Source organism: Moschus berezovskii, chromosome 18, assembly GCF_049115385.1.
Source record: "Moschus berezovskii isolate FMDL1 chromosome 18, NW_MosBer_1.0, whole genome shotgun sequence".
Lineage (NCBI taxonomy): Eukaryota > Metazoa > Chordata > Mammalia > Artiodactyla > Moschidae > Moschus > Moschus berezovskii.
The window spans coordinates 75,795,821-75,816,350 of NC_142477.1; the positions used below are offsets into that span (position 1 = coordinate 75,795,821).

The 20,530-nt window shown below is 48.4% G+C and overlaps 1 long non-coding RNA gene across 1 annotated transcript in view; it reads left to right on the forward strand.

Annotated features, from left to right (window-relative positions):
- The first annotated feature begins 459 nt into the window (after nucleotides 1–459).
- Nucleotides 460–20,530, forward strand: part of LOC129553136 (uncharacterized) — a 36,915-nt gene continuing 16,844 nt past the window's right edge. The window contains exons 1-2 of the long non-coding RNA XR_008685397.2: nucleotides 460–1,136; nucleotides 4,327–4,378. This is a non-coding gene — a long non-coding RNA (uncharacterized LOC129553136). The remainder of the gene's footprint in view (nucleotides 1,137–4,326; nucleotides 4,379–20,530) is intronic.

The window sequence follows — 20,530 nt, forward strand, 5'->3', positions numbered from 1 at the left end:
GCCCTGTCCCCTCAGATCCACTCACGGAGAATAGAAGTTGACCCTGGCAAGACCACAGCCAGACCAGATACCCAGGTTCCTTCTGCCTTCAGCCCAAGGAAACCGGGAGAAAGGTCATGTGACCAGAGCCAAGCAACTAGTCAGAACCATCCTTCTAGAGACCCATCCGGAGGCAGAGATGGAGGGAACGTGGAGGGAGGATTTACCAGTTAAATGAGTCTCTTCCAAGATTCATCTTCATATTGGTAACTACATCTGTGCCCAGTGGGGCCGGCAGGATCCTGGGGGGCGGCGGACAGTGGGCATGTGCTTCGGTGGGGTGCTGAGTAGGGGCTGTTTCCCAAGCTCTGCTGGTGCTCGCTGCAGACCCCAGAAAACCAGCCTTGTCCCTGTGCCCAGTGCCTCAGATGGTGAAACCAACTCAGCTCTTGGAGGAATTCAAGCTCAGCGCCAAGCTGGCATGTTCCCGGAAAGGCAGGAAGCAATGGCATGCGAAAGGCGGTGTGAAGGCTTTCGGGAGCGGTTTGTGTTGTTTTTCCCCACCTAGCACATAAGCTTGCCCACAGTGGGGCGGGAGAGGCTCCCTCCTTTAATACACCCCAGACCTCCCCCAGGTTACCTTTCCACCGCAGAATGTCAACACCTTTTAGTTTGGCATCGCCCTCGCCTTCTAGTGAGCAAGCAGAGGTGGACCTTGCCACTTGTCTAAGCCTGCTTTCCTTGTCTGTGACGTGGTTGTGAACTAGCTTCCAGATCGGCACTAACCAGGTAAGGAGTAAGTAAAATAATCCCTGAGAAGTTCGCTTCTAAACTGAGATTACAGAGGAGGATCGTGGGATGGACCTCCCAGCTGTGTCACCTTTCGACAAAGGAAAGCTCCTAAATCTCAGTTCTTCCATTCCGCGCTCTGGAAACGAGGCTACCTACATCCTATGATTACTGTAGTCAGTGAGAAAATGTGTGTAAGGACCCGGCACACAGCCAGCACTCAGATGAGGGCAGTTATCAGTATTCACGGTTGCTGTTGTTGCTGTTGTTTGGGTGCTGACCCTGTCCGGACGAAAATCCTGAAAGCCGTGGCTGCCCTTCCTGGATGTTCTGATTCCTCGTGGAGTGCTCTGGAATCTGGAATAACGGTGAGTCCCACTGCCTAACCTCTAAGCTCCATTCACATCCCTTGACTCTGGCCAAGGGTCTGAGAGCTGGGTGTCCCTGGGCTTCAGAGATTCCAGAGCAGGAAGACAAAGGCCCAGACACAACGGACCTGCAGGCATTTCTAGGGCCCTTTTACTTCTGTGGCTTCGACCTGAGTTGGAAAGTGTATGGGTCCTGCCTCTCCTAACGTGTCAGTGAGCTAGGTCATCTCAGGACAAACCTTTACTAGATGAGAAAAAGCCTAATTAAGTTGGATTTCCTGATTTGAGGAGCTGAGACCCCTCCCCTTATGGGGATGGAGCTCTGTGCAGCCTTGGAGCCCCTCTCGGTGGCCTCCAGACACCCCTCCCTGAAGTGCTGTCGGCCCTCACTCTTTCCTGTCCCTTACACAGGAATGGGAAGTGCAGAGAGAGACACAAGAAGGAAGCTATTATCCTCTCAGCTGGCACCCACGTTCCCCTCAGGGAAGGGATTGCCTGTGTGGAGGTTTAGGTCCCTGAAGAAAGATCTGAACTGGGGGTGGGAGAGACTGAAGGTTTAGGAGAAGGGAGATGAGGCTGGCCCCAGGGTTTGGGAACAGCCGAGGGATGTTTAGGGAGATGTCTGAACTCGCCTTTCAGTCGCCTGTGGCCGTGAGGCACACTTCCCCTGTCTCCCTGAGCTTCCTGTGCAGTCCTTGGCTACACACCCGAGACTTGTCAGAATTTTTAAAAGTGAAAATTAGGAGAAAAGATTGAATTGCAAATTCTGATAGATTTGATGTGGAATAGGATCAGGGCACCCATGAAACCAAGCGGGCCCTAAGCCGGCTGAGCTCAGGTCTGCTGGCGCTCAGAGGCCCAGGTGTCTGGGAACACCCCGCCCTCCCTGCCCCCCTCCCTCCAACATCTACGTAATGGTGAGAGCTTGAGAGTGGAAGGGACCCCCAAGGCGGTGGCGGTGAAGCGGAACATCCAGAAAAAGCCAGTGGAATCTTAAAGGGTAAGGCATCTCATCTGATTTCCTGGCTTCAGACATAGAGATACTAATATCAGCTTGTGTATTTATTATACTTTCCAAAGTGCTTTCCCTTATTTTGTCCCTTTTAACCTCAGTGTCCTGTTTCAGTTTTCAGACAAGGAGTCTGCAGCCCTGAGAGGTCACATGACCCGTTGGAAGAGGCACTGCCCAGGGTCTGCTCCCTACTGCTGTTGGGACCTGTGCTGACTCAGCCTAGCCCAAGCCTCTGGTTGCAAGTTTGCTAATCGTTAGGATGTTAAGTGACTCCAAAAATACTATGGGGGTGGCTTCCAGGAGGCAAAGCTGAGCCTGGAGATGGGGTTCAGGACCAACCTCTGTTATGACCCACCCCCACTCCCCACCCCCACTCCCCACCCCTAGCCGGTAGAGAGCAGGAGGGTGAGCAGGAAGGGGCCAGGGGAAGCCCAGCTCAGCTGCCCAACAGGGGAAGAAGTGCTTGTTTGGTGTAGCGAAGAAGATGGTTAGGAGCCTGAGGAGAGCTACAATGGTGCTGGAACCCAGAGATATGTGTGTGCAGAGCTGGGGGAAGCCTGGGTGCAGAGACAGGAACCTCAGAAGAGGAGCAGTTGCTGCTGTGTTGGTTGGCACTAGAGGGGCTGTTTCTGACCAAGACTCGCTCATCCCCACTGTTTTCTTGATGGGGAAAGTGAAAGTCGTTCAGTCATGTTTGACTCTGGGCAACCCCACTGACTCGTCCACAGTAGCCTTTCCCTTCTCCAGGGGATCTCCCCTACCCAGGGTTCAAACCCAGGTCTCCCACATTGTGGTGGATTCTTAACCAGCTGAGCTACCAGGGAAGCCCAAGAATACTGGAGTGGGAGTGGGTAGCCTATCCCTTCTCCAGTGGATCTTCCCGACCCAGGAATCGAACTGGGGTCTCCTGCAATGCAGGCAGATTCTTTACCAACTGAGCTATCAGGGAAGCTCCTGCTTGAGGAAGTCACACAGAGGCTGCTCTGTGCCTAGAGTGGGTCCCCCACTGTTTCACTAGAGGGAGCCCAAGTTCCTGCTCCCTGCTTGCAACCCACCTGGCCAGAGGTGACCTTCCCTGGTGCTCCAGGGAAGATGCGAGTCAGGGGCTTGGGGGAGGAGCAGCTCTGCCCCCTAGTAATGGGGAGATGTCAATGGACATTGGAAAATGTTTTCAGGAAGCAGCAAAGGCTAGATTTGACTGTAAAATGAGTGCTGTTTCTACTCAGAATTTGTGAGATCCTACACCCCTTCCCTGAACCTGCTGGTGTGTATTCTACACTGGGTCGACTTTCGTCCCCCAGGATCGGTGCTCTTCTCAGCAAGTCCCGCCAAGGACAGAGTTCCAGGACCCAGACAGACTGACAGGGGTGGGAGAGGCTTAGCTGCGTGCTTAGTGAGGATCATAATACCCACCACCTATCAAGAAGGCTGTATGAGTGGTGGTCAGACTTGTGGGCTCTGCAGTCAGACGATTTTGTCTCCAAATCTCCCCTAAATAGACATGACCGCCAAGGTACCAGGAACCTCTTCTATCTTGTTTACCACAAAATCCCCAGTGCCTGGAATAGAGCCTGGCACACACAGAGAAGTCAATATTTTATGAATAAACCAGCGGCTCCAACTTTACAGCTTCTTTAACCTTGCACCAGTTACTTCATCCCTTTGAGTCTCAGTTCTCTCCTCTGTAAAACAGGACAAAAACCTGCTTACCAGATGTGTGTGTGTGCACGCTCAGTTGCTCGGTCGTGTCCGGCTCTTTGCGACCCCATGGACTGCAGCCCTTCAGGCTCCTCTGTCCTGGGACTCTCCAGGCAAGAATGCTGGAGTGGGTTACTCTTTCCTCCTCCAGGGGTCTTCCCTGGCTCAGGGATCGAACCTGAGTCTTTTGCGTCTCCTATATTGCAGGTGTATTCTTACTGGTGAGCCCCCGGGAAGCCCCATGGCGAGGACTGAAAGAGAGAACCCAGCTATGGCACTCCGCACTGTGCTTAGTGTGGAGAAAGCCTTCAATAACAGCAGCTAGTTCATAATTCGTATGCACCTGGCACTTTGTGAGGCACTGTGCATGCGGGCACACGCTTTTCTGCATGCACGTGTGTGTGTGCACTGATGGGCATGCATGCACAATCTCAAGTTATCCTCCCAGGAGATGGTTCTATGATTATCTTATTTTTACAGTTGAGGAAGCTGAAGCCTGGAGAGGTGCTTCAAGAGACAAGTGGCTTTGCTGGTAAGTGGTGGGAGAACCAGAAATGTAAGGCCCGGCGTCTTTGTTCTCACACTCAAAAATGTTTGCTTAGACTTCTTCTGGATCAGATACTCTCCGAACAGCAATGTACTGGTTTGGGTCACTCAGTGCAAAAGACAAAGCAAGTCTTAAGCCATACTTTTCTGCATATATGACACTTACTTACAAAGCTGGTGACCAAAGGTACCCAAGAAGTGATGAGCTGAATTGCCCAAGGATGCAATGATGGGCCATCAGGCATCAGACACAGGGCGTAGCCTTGCATCTTGCTGCCTTGGGGAAACAGGATGCTTTCAAGGAGTTTACAGCCCAAGCTGGTGGGGGCGAGGAGTAGATCTTAGCTTTCAGTGTCTCTGAGCATCTCCCAGGTCACTAGCCATGTGCAGATGCCAGCGTCAACCCACAGGCAACAGAGGCTGATACTGTAGGTCTGGGGTGAGACTTTGGGGCCTGAATCTTCGACAAGCACACTGGATAATTCTATGCAAGTGTGTTTTCTGCTTTTGGAAATTTGAAAAAAACCAACTATCAAATAGGTTTGTTTCCTAGAGTTATCTGTTAACCAGGAAGGGAAAGCAGATTCTGGAAGCTTTTCAAGAAAGGAGGATGTCAAAGAGATGTCAGTTTATGGGTAACTCCCCACCTACCGCAAGCTCCCCTCCCCCCACCACCCCCAGACACCAATCGGTGGCCGCCCTCCAAAGAAGCACTGAGTTGGCTCCCAGGCAGCCCCCCAGCCTTGCCAATGGGGCAGAGAACATGAAGCCCAGAGAAAGGGGAGGAAAAAAGAATCGGTTCCTCCTTGTGTCCTGCTCCTCCACCTCCCCTTGCTTCCACTGGAAAAAAGAAAATTGCCAAGTAATTGGTCTTCGACAACCCCTGCTGGTCTCGGTCCTTTCATTCTCGCTGAGATTATAATTAGGGACTCAGTAAATTTAAATTGAAAATCCATGAGCAGAGCAGAGCATTCATCTTTCAAACGTTTCTTCAGGCACCTGCAAACAGTGCATGTGTGCACGCTCAGTCGTGTCTGACTCTTGCGACCCCATGGACTGTGCTCCTCCAGGCTCCTCTGTCCATGGCCTTCTGCAGGCAAGAATACTGGAGTGGGCTGCCATTTCCTACTCCAGGGGGTCTTCCTGATTTAGGGATCAAACTTGCGTTTTTTGTATCTCCTGCTTGGCAGGCGATTCTTTACCACTGAGCCACCTGGGAAGCCCAAATGATGCTCCCAGCCAGTATGGGCAGCAGTGTCTGGCGAGTCTAGTGGGGACTGGAAGCTGGGGAGCACAGCCCCTCGGCTCTTGGCAAAAGCACAGGAGCAGCAGCATGGATGAGCATTTGCTATGCCCTGGAGGTTCGGTCTGGCGTGCTTTCTAAGCCTTGTTTTATTACATCCACCCTTGGAGGTAGCACTAGCTTTATTCCCACGTTATAGACAGGGAAACTGAGGCTCGGAGAGACAGTGATTTGCCCAGGGTCACATAGCTAGGAAGGGACAAGACAGACCTGAAGTCCCACATGTCTGAACTTGAAACCTATGTGTTTTATCTAAAATCTGCTCAGCAATGGACCAGGGGCCTAAATCCCAGATCTGAGTACATTTCAGGTTCTGTGGTCCTCGTTTCTCCCCTACTAAAGTCTGGGTGCAGCTGCAGCCTGCCCTGTGCGCTGAGGGTCCATAGGTCTGAGGGAGGTTGCAGGGTGGGGCTAAGAAAGAGGAAGAGAATTCTCCCATCCTGTGAGCTATGGCTTCTCTCTGCAATGATCACTCTGCCTCCTACCCCTGGGTCCTTGAAACAGTGTGTCTGGGCAGGAGCACCCATTACATCACCTCCACCTCCATTCCTCTGAGGAGGAATCAGAGACATCAGAGAGGTAAAATGACTTTGTCCAAGATGCCTCCGCCAGCTCTTGGTTGCTGGAGTTGGGACTAGGAGCTTCCTGACACCCACCAAGGCCAAGCCGCTTCTCTGCACCTCTGTAGAGCTGGGCTCCGGTTCCAGGGAATGGGCCTGTCCGAACAGAAAGCCCAACCAAGAAAGCAGGCGGGGAAGGGAAGGAAGTGCCCGTGTCTTGGTCGCCTATGATACGTGGGCTGTGAAAGAGAAGGGTGTTGGGGCCACCCTGTCAGCGGGAACTTTTGCTTTGCCTTTCTCAGTGTCATGTAAACAGAATGTCTGTGGTCCTTACCTGGTAGAGGTGATGTGAGGGTCAGCTGGGGTCACTGACGTACAACATGCCCCCAGTGCAATGTTTAGTAAAGGTTGGTTCAAAGCAAAACCATTCCTTGTTTCCTTGTTCAACAGTGTATTAATATTATTAATAATTCTTATAGTAGCATTAAGGAATATTAATACTGCCATTCTCCAGATGGGAAAACCAAGGCTGACAGAGATTAGGGGACTTAGACAAACATCTTGTAAGAGGCAGGTCTTGGGTCCAGCAGGAGGCTGTGCAATCCCTGGGCTGTTCCTCCCACTCCACACACAGCACGTCACTCTAATCTGAGGGGGTGTCAGTAGGACAGGGATATCAGTGGTTGGGGTCTCTGGTCTCCCCAGGCAGACCAACCCATGACCTGGCTCTCCAGGACAAGCCTCAAGGGGGCCCACTGTTCATTTCAACCATCCAGCACCACAGAGCAGTGAGGGTCCAAGTTGCCTTGTAGGCCAGAACAAAGGCTTGGGGACCTTGCCCAAGGTTCTAGTCCATTTTTAATTTTTTTAAATTTTTATTGGAGTATATTTGCTTTACGATGTTGTGTTAGTTTCTGCTGTAAAGCAGAATCAGCTATACATCTATCCCTTCTTTTTTGAATTTCCTTTCCATTTAGGTCACCACAGAGCACGGAATAAAGTTTCCTGTGCTTTACAGTCAGTTCGGTCTGGTTCATATGGCGTCTTCCCGGGTTGCCAGTCACCTGCTGCGGGGGCTCTTTCATTTAGTAAATAAGGAAATCTCCCCTTTAAACTCTTTTCCTTGTCAAGGAAGGGATGGAGGGATGGAGGGAGGGAGGGGAGATGAAAGAGGCTGTGGTTGATGAAGCGCGTGTGCTGAAGTAATAATTGGGACAGTGGTATGATGGGAACATGAGAATACAGAGATTTTTTGTTGTTTTTCTTTTAATATTATTGCAACTTTAATGTAAGTTTGAAAAGATTTCAAAATAAATTATGAAAAAACTAAAACATCTGTCTTCAGATATTATTTGTGATTTTTAAACATATTCAAGAATGGTCACTCTTCTTTCTCGCGCTTTGCCCTTTGGTGTTTTGGCCTCCCCGGCTCTCTCTGTCTTAATCTGCCTCCCTCGTTCCCTCTGTGCTTCTGTCTCTGTCACTTGGCTTGGGGACATGGCGAAAGTTAACCCTGACATCAAGGGATAGCTTAGCCCTCTTCCTTTCTAACACTCCCCTCCAGAAGCCCCTCTACTCAGAGTTTAGTGGCCGGCTGAATCAAACAGCAGCTCAGCCCCTTGGCAAGGTAACGTTTTTTTTTTTTAAATACTTATTTTATCCATGCCATGAAGCTTGTGGGATCTTGGTTCCTTGACCAGGGACTAAACCTGCTCCCTTGCATTGGAAGCTCAGATTCTTAACCACTGGACCACCAGGGAAGTCTCCAAGGGCATCACTTTTAAGTATCACTAATTTTCTCTGGTCTTAAAAACTGCCAGCTGAGCCTCTCTCATGTTACTAAATGTAAATAAACACGTCCCCAGCTGGGAAGGGCAACATCATAAACTGGCTGTGTTTGTGCAAAGAAAAACTTCTTAACCAGAAAGTGGCACGCTCTTCTTCCTGCCTGGGGCTGGCCGAGAGAGGACAGAGGACAGAGAAGAATGGGAGGAAAAGGGAGAGAACAAGCAGAAGGCAGGGGAGAAAGAGAGCGGGTGATCAGGGGGAGGAGAGGCTGCAGAAAGGCCCCGGGAGTCACACCCACCTCTCTCACACCATCAGGGAAAAGCTGAAAATGAGAGAAAAGCCGAGGCTGCAGAGCACCGTGTCATCACAGGGAGAGGGCAGTTTTCTGCACCATTAAGAGTGGTGCAGCAAGGGCTGAGAGAGAAGGAGTTTCTGAGCTCCCTAAACCCCAGGAACTGTAACACCACATTCTGCATTCTCTCTCTACCCACGGCAGAGCTGAACTGGCCTCTCAGTCCAAACCCCTGTTCTGCTGATCTGGCTTTGTCTGCGGCAAATGCATTTCGGGTTTCTGCAGTTTTCCTTGGAGAAGGAAATGGCAACCCACTCCAGTGTTCTTGCCTGGAGAATCCCAGGGACGGGGGAACCTGGTGGACTTCCGTCTATGGGGTCACACAGAGTCGGACACGACTGAAGTGACTCAGCAGCAGCAGCAGCAGTTTTCCTTAGAAACAGCACATTCCCTAGGGAGTAAAACCATCACTGATACTTGTTCTTTTCAGCTCAAGGGACATCCCAGGAACAACACCTGGACCCCCGCTCTCCTAAGGAGGAAAGGCCACGCAGTGATGTCATAACCTCAGCAGGAAACGTCTGCCAGACAGGACCTAAAGGCTTCGGAGAAGCCTCATACTGTTTCTTCCAGCCTCACCATAAAAGGGGCAGAGTTGAGCCCAGGGTGACAGAGATGCACCCACAGCGCTGATGCTCGGAGCAGTGACATCAGGATCTCCGCGATTCCTGGCCCAGTCAAGGGCTCAGAAGGAAATCAGGCTTTCCGCCTTTCCACCCCTGGAGAAAAGCCACAGTTTTGCTACTGCTCACCTTCTCTAGTTTGGACCTGGAGGTGGGGAGGGGAGAGAGGAGAGCGATGTTGCCCTGCCCTCTGCTGGGGGAAGCACAGCAGAACCACATAAAATTCCGGGGACCGAGGAGCTTGGGTTTCAGGTTATCTGAGTGGATACCCTCCTTCGCTCCACTTCCTGAGACTGTATCCTGGCTGGCAGAGCAGAGGCCACGGTGGACTCTTGGCGCTGAACCTGGGGAAACCAGGGCCCAGGACTCTGGACTCACAATGGCCCTCCCCAGGATGCATGCTGTAAAACATTTTATTTTCTGATGAACCCTCACTAAGAACATACTTGATACGTTCTCCTTCACCTAAGACCCAGACGTGGGCGTTTGCCTCGTCTGGGTTCAGTGAAGTGTCTTCTGTTTACTGAATTTCTCCTCTTCCTGTGGTTTGGCTGGGCAGTGCCGTTTTGCATCAACTTGTTGTCTGGGATTTGTACCCTCCCACCTGCCCACTGGGCGTCAAGGGTCAACAGACGCCCTCTGTGTCCTGAGACGGGCGCAGGCCCCTTTGGTCACCAGAATGTTCCACGGCAGCCTTCAGAGGACTGGGATGAAAGGGCTTCAGGCAGGGCTGACCCCTGGGGCAGAGTTGCCAATCAGGCCTATGACTGCTTTCTCTTTTGCTGTTTTGATGATAATTTTTGTTAATTTTCATTTATGCAGATGATACGTTCATACATTCATCCTTAAAAACCACAACACAGAACATTAGCAACAAAAGACCCACACTCCAAATCATTTTGCTTCTTTAAAAAAAATTTTTTTTTTTGCATAATATTTCATATTTGCCAGTGGCTTCGCTTGGTTTCTCTGTCCTCCCTGTCCCTATTCAGGATGGGGGCAGCCTGTGGGTGGGTGACAAGAAGCGGGATGCATCATTTCCACCCAAGAGAGGGCAGGAAACACAAGATGCCTGAGCTGAATCTTCCTGAAGACTCATCTTCCCCATCCCCAAGAAGCCGTGGAACCACTCTCACGGATTCAGGGAGTCTGGTCCTCCTAGGAGGGATCTTCCTCTCCTGCCACCATGATTCTCTTTGCTTCGTCTGAGATGATCTGAGGAAAGAAGGAATACTGTGTGAGCAATGGACCTGGCCATCCCTCCTCATGGATCAACGGAGGTACAGGGAGGAGCGGGTGGGACTTCTTTTTTATTCCCTCCCCCAAAGCAGCAGCAGCTAAAGGAAAGTTTGAAAGCCCCAGAAACCAGCTGTGGTGCCAGATAGTAATGACCTCTGCTTCCTCTCCTATTTTTCCCTTTGCCCGTAAGTGTGAGTATACACAGGGCTTCCCTGGGGGCTCAGTGGTAAAGAATCTGCCTGCAATGCAGGGGATGCAGGGTTGATCCCTGGGTCAGGAAGATCCCCTGGAGAAGGAAATGGCAATCCCACTCCAGTATCCTTGCCTGGGAAACCCCATGGACAGAAGAGCCTGGCGGCTACAGTTCATGGAGTCACAATAGTTGGAAACACATAGAGACTAACCCACCATGCACCCCTCGAGTTATACACACCGCTCCCCCCTAATCATGTGACCGTGGGCAGACCCCCCCGCCAGGAGCCTACAGTTCACATTAGCCTTCTTTCCCCGCACTGTTCCCCCACCATCTGCACATCCTGCAGACTGCAGCCCTCGACCAGGAACACAGGCCTTTACCAGGAACAAGGGCCTCTGTGACTCTCAGACGGTTGAGCAGAGAGACTGTGCTCTTCCCCTGCCGCGGCACAGATGTGTGAATTTCCCTCAAGATAAGGACCGCACCTCCTTCTCAGCAACCATTTGTGGCCCCAAGAGTGAGAGGGAGGTCTTATGCCAAAGAAAACGGAATTGCCCGTGACTCATACCAGGCCCTGCTGGTTGAGAAATCTGCTTCCTGGGGTTGGGGGTAGGGGAGTGCAGCAGAACTGGGGCCAGGGGAGGGGTGAGTGTGTGCGTTTGTGTGTGTGTGCGTGTGTGTGTGTGTGTGTGTGTGTGTGTGTGTGCATCCGCAGTTGTCCTTCTAGCAAAGTATGGCAAACTAGTTGAACTTTCCTGGAACCAGGGCTTTCAGAAAACCAGCTTCCAAACCATCGAACCATACCTTCCTAGATGATCATGTGGCCCGAAGTCTGTTTGGACTTTGTTTTAAAGAGCAAGACAAAAAGGACTAAATGAGAAGGAAAAATAATTCAGCCATGTGAATTATTCCTCCCACAATAACTAATTAAGAAGTTGAATGATCTGCTCCCATGCGAGGTGGGGACACGGGAGGGTGTTCCATGAGGTGGACTCTCGCAGGCCCTTGGAGGCTGGGTCTGACGCCTGCTCCCCTGGTGTTCCCGCTGTCGTCCTGTTTCCAAGCCTTGAAGAGACACCTTCCTGCCTTCTGAAGACGCTGCTGCTTGTTTGGTGTGCAGCTAGGTCTCTGGAGGGCAATTGGGATCGTCATGTTGGGTCTTGAGCGAAGAGGAAGTGAAACAGTTTCGATGTTTCTTTCTTTTTTCTTTTTTTTTTGTGCTATTGTGGCAAATGGGAAATATCAACTTGGATAAACAAAATGGGGAACTGAGACTCACCCCATGATTCTGACCATTTTCTCACTTTGGCAGAACAGGAGCAGAGAACAAAGGTGCTTTCTGATACCACGGCATAACTTTTAGGCAGCGAGGTCTTTGTTTGTCTAAAGAAAGGGAGAGAGAAAATAATTTTGTTGAAACCTTATTATTTTATTAAGCTGTCTTATTTACTCTTTCTCCAAACCCAACGACATGACACTTGTGTCCCCAGGTCACGTTGGGGAAACTGAGGCGAAGAGGTGAAGAGGCTTGCCCAAGGTCATTCATGTAGCGACGAATGTTTGAGAAAGGATCCAAAATCTTAAAAAAAATTTTTTTTATTGAGGTATAGTTGATTTACTGTGTTTCAGGTATTCAGCAAAGTGATTCAGCTACACACACACACACACACACACACACACACACAAGTTGTTATTTAGTTGTTTCAGTCACGTCCACTTCTTTTGTTGCCTCATGGGCTGCTGCCCTCAAGCCTCCTCTGTCTATGAGATATTTCAGGCGAGAATATTGGAGAGGGTTGCCATTTCCTACTCCAGGGGACCTTTCCTATTCAGGGATCAAACTCCTGTCTCTTGAGTCTTCTGCATTGGCAGGAGGGTTATTTACTGTCTGAGCCACCAGGGAAGCCCATATGCAGGAGACCTGGGTTCGATCCCTGGGTCAGGAAGGTTTCCTGGAGTAGGAAGTGGCAACCCTCTCCAGTATGCTTGCCTGGAGAATTCCATGGACAGAGGAACCTGGTGGGCTACAGTCCATGGGGTCGCAGAGAGCTGGACACGACTGAGTGACTTAACACACACACACATCGTACATACTATGGTGGACAAATGTTGCTTGGTGTTATGGAAAAACTCCCTCACACCACATACACACACGCAGGCACACACACACACACACATTGGAATTGGGTCTACTCTTAGTACTCAAGAATTATTTCTTGAAAAAAGGAAAAAAAGGAGAACAGAGTGAGAAGTAAGCCTGGCAATGTCAGGCAGAGTTGGGAAATGCTAAACTGAGGGATTTAGACCTCAGTTCCTGGTGGCTCAGCTGGTAAAGAATCCACCTGCAATGCGGGAGACCTGGGTTCAATCCCTGGGTCTGAAAGATCCCCTGGAAAGGGAAAGCTACCCACTCCAACATTCTGGCCTGGAGAATGCCATGGACTGTACAGTCCATGGGGTCACAGAGTTGGATACGACTGAGCGACTTACACTGAACAGAGGATGATGAGAAGCCATGGAAAAACTGATGAGACGTGTGTGTCTAACGGTCACCCTGCTGCAGCACCAGAAATGTGTTGAGAAAAATCCAGGCTGAAGTTTCAAGACTCTGAGCCTCACGTTGTAATCACTATTTTCATTTGCTTTTCTTTTTCTTAAGGAGTTCCTCTCTGCCCAATTGTAAAAGCAAGTCTGGAGCTTCCTCTAAAAATGCAAGGTGGGGAAAGAATATGATTTCCATTTGGGACATGTTGACTTTGGGGCAAATGAAGGAACTCTAGGTGGAGATGTTCTGCAAGAAGAGTAGTGTGGTAGTTGCAGCATGGGCAGGGTTCAAGGCTGTGTGAACTTGGGCAAACTGTTTGATCTCTCTGTGTTCCATAAAATGGAAAGATAATCACAGTACCACCCTCCTACGCTTGTTGTAAAGATCAGATGAGACAAGGTATGGAAAGCGCTTAAACAGTGCCTAGCATATGGTCGGTCCTCAGAAGTTGCATGTCAGCCCTTTGTATTGTGTGGGGAAGTGCAGATGTGGGTGTCATCAGAGAGATGGAGACCTCGAGAGGAGTTGGATCATGCAGGAAGAGTGTGCGAAGCCATGATAAGAAGGTCAAGACAGAGCTCTGATATTTATCAGGGTGACCAGAGAAAGAGGAACCAGCAAGAGATGCTGACAAGGATTAGTCACAAAAGTGGGGGGGTGGAGAACGCCGTATGGGCACTAAGTCCTGGGGGTCACCTGCTGCTGACAGCCAGGCTGCTTGGGTGGACCTTGGGGAAACCACCAGTAAGCTGGGCAGAGGGCTTCGTGAGAGTCGGGCACTGGGAATGAATGTGAGTGCAGACGGCAAGTGTAGACAGCGTCCTCCTAAGAACCCCGACTGTGAGAAAAATAGAGGAACAGAGGCAAGGGAAAAGATTTTTTGTGTTTGATTCATTTTACCTCTAGAGAACTCAGTTCATTGTTTAAAGGTGAAATTCACAGACTTGGAGGGAGGTCTGTGAAGAAGAGTCGGTGGAGAGGAATATGAAGATTTAGGAAAACAATAAAATCATGGATGGAAAATGTGACTGGTGTGGAAGAATTAGGAAGGGGAGGGTGGAGGGCAGAGGGAGGAGTCAACCCTAAACAGCTCTCAAGACTGGAAGGAAGGGGTGAGGGTGGGAAGATTATAAATAAGTTTGTAGGTAGAAGGACAGGAAGTGGGGGAGCTATACCTGAGAGTCTGTTTTTGTCTGTGAAGTAGGTCATCTGCAGAAATATGTTAATACAGAGCGTCTCTCCAACTGTGGGGCATGTAGGAGAAGCTGCAATTAAGAATCTTAACATCTCAAGGCTGGGAGGTCCAGGGTTGGAGGAACCAAAGTTGATGAGGACATTAGCAATATCTTTATAAATCAGTTTACATCGAGTCATATAAAGCAATGAACATACACCAAGTGAGGATGAGCCTTCAGAGGTAATTTGTACATCTTTATTGATGCTTTTGAACTGTGGTGCTGGAGAAGACTCTTGAGAGTCCCTTGGACTGCAAGGAGATCCAACCAGTCCATTCTAAAGGAGATCAATCCTGGGTGTTCATTGGAAGGACTGATGCTAAAGCTGAAACTGCAATACTTTGGCCACCTCATGCGACGAGTTGACTCACTGGAAAAGACTCTGATGCTGGGAAGGATTGGGGGCGGGAGGAGAAGGGGACGACAGAGAATGAGATGGCTGGATGGCAACACCAACTCGATGGACATGAGTTTGAGTGAACTCTGGGAGTTGGTGATGGACAGGGAGGCCTGGCGTGCTGTGATTCATGGGGTCACAGAGAGTCGGACACGACTGAGCGACTGAACTGAACTGATTAGCGCTATACAGCTCATTTTAATTTACGACGCTGCTTACTAGCTGCTTGAAGCAGTTCAGGATCTTCCTATCCTGCAGTTTAAATGAAACACTCACACATTAACTTGTAAAATTAGGAGTAATTTCGAACACACAACGAAGTTGGAAGAATTTCACCCTGCACGCCAATATTATTCACCACCTAGCTTCTACCATTCCAATACTCTTGCCTGGAAAATCCCATGGATGGAGGAACCTGATGGGCTGCAGTCCATGGGGTCACTAAGTGTCGGGCACGACTGAGCGACTTCACTTTCACTTTTCACTTTCATGCATTGGAGAAGGAAATAGCAACCCACTCCAGTGTTCTTGCCTGGAGAATCCCAGGGACGGGGAGCCTGATGGGCTTCTGTCTATGGGGCCACACAGAGTTGGACACAACTGAAGTGACTTAGCAGCAGCGGCAGCAGCAGCTTCTACCATGAACACTTTTCTAAGTTATTTATTTAAACGAACTTTAAACTTTAAAGCATTTTAGATTTAGAGAAAGCTTATGATGGTGACTCAGAGGCCCCTTGCACTGTCCCCTCCGTGTGCTAGCCTCCTATATTAGTGCAGTGCGTTTGCCACAGCGAGTGAGCTAATACTGACACAGTACTGTCAGCCGAAGTAATGCACTGTCCTCAGCTTTCCTTACTTTGTGCCTTGTTTTTCTGCTCTATGATTTCATCCAGGATATCACACTACATTTTTAAAATTCATGTGCTTGTTTATTTATTTTTGGTTGTGTTGGGTTGCGTTTTTATTTGCTCACTCTGGTCGTGTTTGCTGTGCTGCTGCATCTGGCTTTTCTCTAGCTGCGGGGAGTGGGGGCTGCTCTCCAGTTGCAGTGCATCCACCTCTCACTGCAGCGGCTCCTCGTGTTGTGCGCCCGCCTCTCACTGCAGCGGCTCCTCGTGTTGTGCAGCGCAGCTCTAGGGCGGGTGGCTCAGGGGCTTAGTTGCTCCTCAGCGTGTGAAATCTCCCCAGATCAGGGATCAAACATGTGTCCCCTGCACTGGCAGGTGGATTCGTAACCACTGCACCACAGAGGAAGACCCACAGTACATTCTGTTGTCCTCTCTCCTTCAGTTTGTGCAAGGTCCACCTAGTCAAAACTGTGGTTTCTCCAGTGGTCATGTATGGATGTGAGAGTTGGACTATAAAGAAGGCTGAGCACAGAAGAATTGATGCTTTTGAACTGTGTGTTGGAGAAGACTTCTGAGAGTCCCTTGGACTGCAAGGAGATCCAACCAGTCCATCCTAAAGGAGATCAATTAGAATATTCATTAGAAGGGCTGATACTGAAGCTGAAGCTCCATTACTTTGGCTACCTGATGCGAAGAACTGACTCATTGGAAAAGACCCTGATGCTGGAAAAGATTGAAGGCAGGAAGAGAAGGGGATGACTGAGGATGAGATGTTTGGACGGGATCACGGACTCAGTGGACATGAATTTGAGCAAACTCCAGGAGACGGTGAAGGACAGGGTCGCAGAGTCGGACGTGACTGAGCGACTGAACAACAACTCCTTAAGTTCCTCTGGGCTGCGACAGTTTCTCAGACTCTCCTTGTATTTGATGACCTTGACGGTTTGAGGAATAATCATCAGGTACTTGGCAAAGTGTCCCTCAGTTGGGAATTGCCTGATAATTTTCTTCAAAATAATTAATTAAAATTTATTTTTTCCAGTTTTATTGAGATACTAAAGTGTGTAAGTTTAACAGAAACAGACTCACAGACTTAGAGAACAAACTTATGGTTTCTTGGGGGGCAGATGGGGGGAAGCGATAGTTAGGGAGTTTGGGAGGGACATTCACACATTGCTGTATTAAAATGGGTAACCGACGAAGACCTACTATATAGCACAGGGAATCCTGCTCAATGTTATGTGGCAACCTGGATGGGAGGGATGTTTAGGGGAGAATGGATACATGTCTGAGTCCCTTTGCTGTCCACCTGAAACTATCACAACATTGTTAATAGGCTATACTCTAGTATAAAACAAAAAAGTTTAATAAAAAGATGTGTAAGTTTAAGATGTTCACTGTGATGATTTGATACACTTACATGTTGTGAAATGATCACCACGTCGGGTTAGTTAGAACCTCTGTCACCTTACATAATTATCATTTCTTTGTTGTGGTGAGAATATTTAAAATCTACTCTGTTAGCAGTTTTCAAGTATGGAAATAGAGTATTACTGACCATTATTGCCATGCTTTCTATCAGATCTCCGGAACTTGTTCGTTTTGTAACTGATGGTGGTGACCTTTGACCAACAGCTCCCCGTTTCCCGGTCTTTCACCATTCTACTTTCTATTTTTATGAGTTCAGCCTTCTGAGGTTCCGCATATAATGGATACCATACCGCCTGCATCTTCCTCTGCTTGGCTTATTTTTTAGTGTAATGCCCTCAAGATTCATCCCTATTGTTGAAAAATGGCAGGATTTCCTCCTTTCTCGTGGTTAAAGTAGTATTCCACGATATATTCCCTGTCTCTTTATCCATCCATTTGTAGAGGAATACTTAGATCATTTCCATATCTTGCCTATTGTGAATATGATGATTTTCTCATGACTAGCCTGAGGTTATAAGTTTTGGAAGAAAGACCTTAGAGGTAAAGTGCCATTCACATCACATCACATTAAAGGGATGAACTATCCTATCCCATGCTTTATCACTGCTGAAGTTGGTCCTTGATCACTGGCCGAGGCAGCATTTACTAGGATTTTTCACCCCAAAGAGGGAAGTTACTCTTTCCCCCAATTTCCACATATACTTATTAGAAGGAAGTCATTATGCGTAGCCAACACGTACAGACTGGAGAGTTATGCTTCATCTTCTTGAGGACCTGTGTTTGTTTTTATCCTATATCTGTCCAGCAGTTAGCTACCCTTCTATCCATCCATCCATTCACATTGTTTATGCATCCCAATATTAATTTGCAAATTTGTTTTCTTTTGTTGCAAATGATACACGTGGGAAGGGACATTGCTTCTGTACCCCATCTAGTCCATGTTCCAAGTTTTGATTGTATTCTATTTCTGACTGCTCTCCATCCCCCTGGGATGCCCAAAGCATGAAAAACTCTCAGTCACGGAAAGGAAATAAGCCTGGGGTGATTAATCCATTTGTCCACCTGCTCGGCAGACATTGCTCAAAGCCCCTTGCAGGTCTCCAAGATTATAGTCTTGGTTCCGCCGTGGTAACACCTTGCTCAGCTCGTGTGAGCTGTCTGAACCAGCCTCTCTGGCCTGTTCGTCCACCTCTTCTAGGGCTTCAAGGCAATAAATAATAAATAAATAGAAAGAATACATAATCCACTTCTACCTCTGCCGACCTTGTCTCCATTCTCAGCCCGCAGTTCCCGGTTTTACTCATTAACCCCTTCAAGAGGGACACAGAATTCACACACTGAAGGGAAACTCCATTTCCCAGTACGCATGCGTACATTAGACTTGCGTTCTGCATAAAATGAACTGGGACAGATACGGTGTGTTTTGAAAGATATATACAAAACAACTGCTTCACGTTTTGCAAATATGACAAATTTCAGATATTTTGTGCCAATGTTAGGGCTTCCCAGGTGGCACTAGTGGTAGAGAACTTGCCTGCTAGTGCAAGAGACATAAGAGTTCGATCCCTGGATTGTTGGTCCTTTAATGGACCGGAATCTGGTGGTCCGGAGTTGAGCGATGAGAAAGTAAAGGAGAGAGAAAGAGGCTGATCTCCCTTGATTTACACAGAAAGTCAGTAAAGCCCCTGCACGGGGCCTGCTCTGTTCACGAAGGCCTCAGGCGCCCTCTTGATGGGGTGAAGGCACAGAGCGCCTTCTCGAGAGGGTCTTAGAAGCCCGGGCAGGAAAGTGAAGACAGAGTGCCTCTGCGCTCCAGGAATTAGCCTGAAAAAGAGAGAGAGGGAGAGAGAGAAAGCAAGACACGGGGACCAGAGCTCTGATGGAGCAAAGGTGTTTTAATCAACATGGCGTGGGCCTATATACTGTAGTTATTCTCAGCAAAGATAAAGATTAAAATTCCAGACTTACAAAACATAGGCGATCCATATTAAAGAGAGAGAGTTGCAAATAATCACTTTTACCATATGGTTCATAAAAAGGAAGAGGGTACTTATCACCGTATAGAAAAACTAACGAAGGAAATGCCTGGATTCCTCAGCCCCTGGGAGAGGCTTGCCTCTCCTCTTAATTCCTGAATATTCAGGAATTAATAAGAAACAGAATTCCTGACAGATCCAAAACAGCACACAGGAAACCTCCTGTTAGATGGAGGATCAGAAAGATCCCCTGGAGAAGTAAATGGCAACGTACTCCAGGATTCTTACCTGGAAAATCCCAAGGACAGAGGAGCCTGGTGGGCTACAGTCCAAGGAGTCGCAAAAGACTCAGACATGACTGAGCAACCAAAAAACAACAAAAAACAATCTTTGATGGCTGACCACCTGCAAAGTATATTGCTACTTCCAGCATTTAAAATGTTTTGTTTTTGAAATTAAGATATAATAAAATTGATATAGTAAGATATCACAAAATTGGTGTGCAGAATTCTGAGTTTTAATGCATAGTTTTGTATAACCAACCGACCACCACAATCAGGATACAGAACAGATTCCAACACTCAAAAACCATCTTCTCCTGCCCCTTGGTAGCCATCCTCTCCCGAGGCCCTAGTCCCTGGCAATCACTGCTGTGTTCTCTACCACTGTGGTTTTGTCTTTTGCGGAATGTTGTATGTAAGGCACCTCATAGTATGTCGTCTTCTGAGACTGACTTCTTTCACACCAAGTGATACCTTTGAGATGCATCCAAATGGTTGCATGGATCAAGAGTTCATTGTTCTTTATTGCTGAGTGGCTTTCCTTGGTATCGATGTACCACCATTCTTGTACACATTTGCCAGTTGGAAGATATTTGGGTTATTTTCATTTTTTGGCAACTATGAATAGAACTGCTGTAAACATTCATGTACATTTCACTTCTCTAGGGCAAATACCCAAGAGTGGTAATGCTAGTTCATAGGGTAAGTGAATATTTAACTTGATTACAAATGACCAAACTGGTTTCCAAAATAGCTGCACCACTTTGCACGGTTACCAACAACAGAGAGAGAGTCCCAGCTGTCTTGCTGTGCAGTCCCTGATAATGAGGGGTCAGGGCTGGAGCTGAGACTCCATTTCTGTTCATGATAAACCTGTGGGGCAGGCCCCCAGGCCTGGAGCTGGCCTTCAGCATCAGAGAGCTCTTGTGCTGTGGCCCCAGCTCCCTTCCCCAGCTTCAAGAAAGCCTGAGTTCTTCTAGAAGAGCTTCTGGACTTCTTCTGGATCGCCGTACTGTGGGCTTTGAGTTTCCCTCTGTTATTTGGCCGCCACTCTTTGAGCTCTTCTCTGTGGCAAGCACTTTGCTGAGCCCAGTCTTATTTTTAATTATTATTGTTAAATATTTTAAACATAATATAAGCACTTTCTTTTTCTTAATTATTGTTGTTAAATATTTCAAAGACCATAAATAATGATAAATCCCAATGTACCCCTTACCCCAATTTGATAAATTCATATTTTGCCCCCTTAGCTTCAGATCCTTTTGTTTTAAGAATTAGGACTTTACAAATACACTGACATCCTCCTATCCCCAATCTCATTTCTCTCCCTCCCTTCCTAGAAACAATTGCTTGCAGAAGACTGG